The sequence below is a fragment of the Myotis yumanensis genome, unplaced genomic scaffold (assembly GCF_028538775.1).
Source record: "Myotis yumanensis isolate MYYU_CA2020_CCGP unplaced genomic scaffold, mMyoYum1.0.hap1 SCAF_2, whole genome shotgun sequence".
Lineage (NCBI taxonomy): Eukaryota > Metazoa > Chordata > Mammalia > Chiroptera > Vespertilionidae > Myotis > Myotis yumanensis.
The window spans coordinates 42,663,119-42,666,260 of NW_027223753.1; the positions used below are offsets into that span (position 1 = coordinate 42,663,119).

A 3,142-nucleotide genomic window follows, 5' to 3' on the forward strand; every position below is an offset into this window, starting at 1 on the left:
CTCCATTCCAAGAAGGAGCATAACACAGGAGAAGAAATTTGAACTTGGTACAGTTTGCTTCATTGGTAGTGTTGGTTATTTCCACCATCATAGCCATCTAATACTTCTTAAGTTCCAAGAGGATAATGAGGAGTTTGGGTCTTTTTTTTGGGGGGGGGCTCTTTTAGAGGTCTTGGGTGAGTCTTGATCATTCTTGCTTTCTTAGTTCGAGGGGGTATTTCGTGTCAGAAACACACATTTTCAGGCCTATGGCTGGAAAATGGCAAAATATAAACAAAACAATCAAATCCACAATTCACATGGAAGACAGATACTATTTGAAGGTGGATAAATCATTGAGCAAGACTTGAATAGCACTTTATTTATTTATTTTTTTGTTAATCCTCACCCAAGGATATTTTTCCATTGATTTTTAGAGAGAGTGAAAGTGAGGCAGAGGAGGGAGAAAGATAGATAGATAGAAAGATAGATAGATAGATAGATAGATAGATAGACAGACAGACAGACATTGATGTGAGAGAGCCACATTGATTGGTTGCCTCCTTCACACACCCCAACTGAGGCTGAGGATTGAACCTGCAACCCAGGTACTTGCCCTGGACCAGGAATTGAACCTACAACCCTACACTGTACAGGCTGATACTCTAACCACTTAGGAACACCAGTCAGGGCCTGAATAGCAGTTAAAAAATATTTTTCTAATAAATGGCTGTAGCTTACAAGACTACAAATTTATAAAAATCCAGCTGTATTAAAAATTCAATTCAACCACTTTCAAATGGAGTAATGTAATCCCAGAATCATTTCCCTTCAATCTTTTCAGATCTTAAGATCATAGAATCTTCTATCTCCCCTACCTCCCTTTCCCTCTTGTAATCATCATACTGTTGTCTGTGCCATACTGTTTATTTTCTCCCTAATCTCCTCCCTTATTTACAGTTTTGTTTCCCATGGTTTTGCTCCCTCCTCTATCCCAGGCAACCATGGTCTGAAAATATTAATTGGAAAATTCTAGAAAAAAACAATTTATAGGTTTTAAATTGCACACCATTCTGAGTAGTGTGATAAAATCTGGTGCTGTCAACTTGACCAGCTCTGTCCTGCCCAGGATATAAATCATCCCTTTGTCCAGTAAATCCACTCTGTATATGCTCCTGCCCACTCCCAGCCATTAGTCAAGTAGTAGCCTTCTTGGTTATTCGATCACAGTCTCACAGTGTTTGTGTTAAATTCATTCTTATTTTACTTAAGAATGGTCCAAAGTGCAAAAGAGTCATGCTGGCAATTCAGATATGCCAAGGAAAACCATAAGTGCTTCCTTTAAATGAAAAGGTGAGTATAGTACAAGAAGATATTTTGAGAAAAAGAAGGAGACCATATTCATATAACTTTTATTAGAGTATACAGTATTGTTATAATTGTTCTATTTTGTTATTATTTGTTAATTTCTTACTGTACCTAATTTATAGGTTAGACTTTATCATAGGTATGTTTGTATAGAAGAAATATATAGAATTCGGTATGCTCCACAGTTTCAGGCATCCACTGAGGGTCTTGGAATGTATCCCTGTGATAAAGGGGTACTACTGCACCACAAACTAAGTGACATAAAAGAGCAGAAGTGTCACAGTTCTGAAGGTTAGAAGTTAGAAATCAAGGTGTTGGCACAACTATGCTCCCTCTGAAACCAATGTGGGAGAATTCTTCCTTGCTCCTCGCTTCTTGCTTCTGCGTTGATATGACCCCCATGAGCATTCTATGTATATGTAATGTTTCATACATATGCTTGTGTAATTTTTCCACTCTAAGTAAAATAAGTATTCTTAAGAAAGAAAAGAAAAATGTAAATTGAGTTGCAGTTGAGGACCCCACTCTCAGGGCCAGGTTCAGGACCATGAGCTGGATTCATTTCCAGATTGGGCAGCCCAAGAAACAGATTATTCCCCTAACAGTGGAGAGAGACTTCAAAAGAGAGAATGAGAAACTGCAGCTGGAAGCCCAGATCAAGAGGCTGCAGAAGAGCCCCATTGCTGACCTAGCCATGTCCAAATCTGCTGTGAAAGAAAATATCCTTAGACGTCTTCTCCAATGCCTTCTGTGAGCAAGACCAGGACTTCCTGAATATGGTGACAGCGTTGGGCATGGCCACGGAGCAGTTGGATGCCTTCAATCAGCAAAATGTGAACCAGATCCAAAGGACCTGGATTGAACCCTTAATAAAGTTTGGCAGTGTCTTCCCAAGTCTCATCATGGCAGTGAAACAGCAGGAGCAGGCCTTAAAGGACTATAGCAGATTGAAGGTCAAGGTGGAGAAGCACAAGGAAAAAGACGAGTGCTAGTCAAACTCCACCTGGCCCAAGACGAGCTTCAGCTTGTAGGAGACAACCTGGTAGCCAAGATCAAGCAGCTCCTGGATGAGATGCTGTGGTTCTACAACAGTCAACCTGACTACTTCCAGCCTTGCTTTGAGTCCCTTATCCTAGTGCAGATGGTACACTGCTCTGAAATGTTTAAGATCTGTGGAGACTTGACCCAACAACTTGACCAGCCTGGCTACCCAGTGGGAAGGGGAGAATAAGGCCAAACAGAGTGAGCTGACGAGTAAATGCCTATTACCCTAGGAAGACTCCTGGGACATCAGTCAGTCTCTCTAGTCTTTTCAAGCTTAGGCTCAGGGAGCTGCCCTGCAGAAAGACCTCCCTCTGGGAAAGGCTGGCAGCTGGAGAGTTGGGGACAGAGGTAGCTCCTGCTCTACCTCACCAACTCTTTAGCATGAGCCTGGCACCAAGAGCCCCAAGCAGGCTACTATCTCCCCACCCAATGGCAAGAGCCTGCAGACACAAGTAGACAGTGTAGAAAAACCCCAGGGGCTTTCTTATTTCAAAAAAATCCCATCTGAAATTCATCCTGGCCTAGGGCCAGAGCTTCTGGCCTTCCAAGAGCATGGGCTTTGTCAGCTCACTTGAGGTCTTAACCTTGCTTGCATGGTTGGGATCACATCTATCTCCATAAGATGCATGTGGGGAGTCCACCCATTCTCATTTCCTTTTTCCACTTCAAAAACTCCTTTCCTCCCACCCCTCCCACCCCCCGAGAGGCCTAGGATACCTCCCTGGAGATTCTGAGAGAGCCTAGTCTTCTA

The 3,142-nt window shown here is 42.5% G+C and overlaps 1 pseudogene; it reads left to right on the forward strand.

Annotated features, from left to right (window-relative positions):
* Positions 1–1,894: 1,894 nt before the first annotated feature.
* LOC139002396 (bridging integrator 3 pseudogene) lies at positions 1,895–2,578 on the forward strand (annotated as a pseudogene).
* The last annotated feature ends 564 nt before the right edge of the window (positions 2,579–3,142 follow it).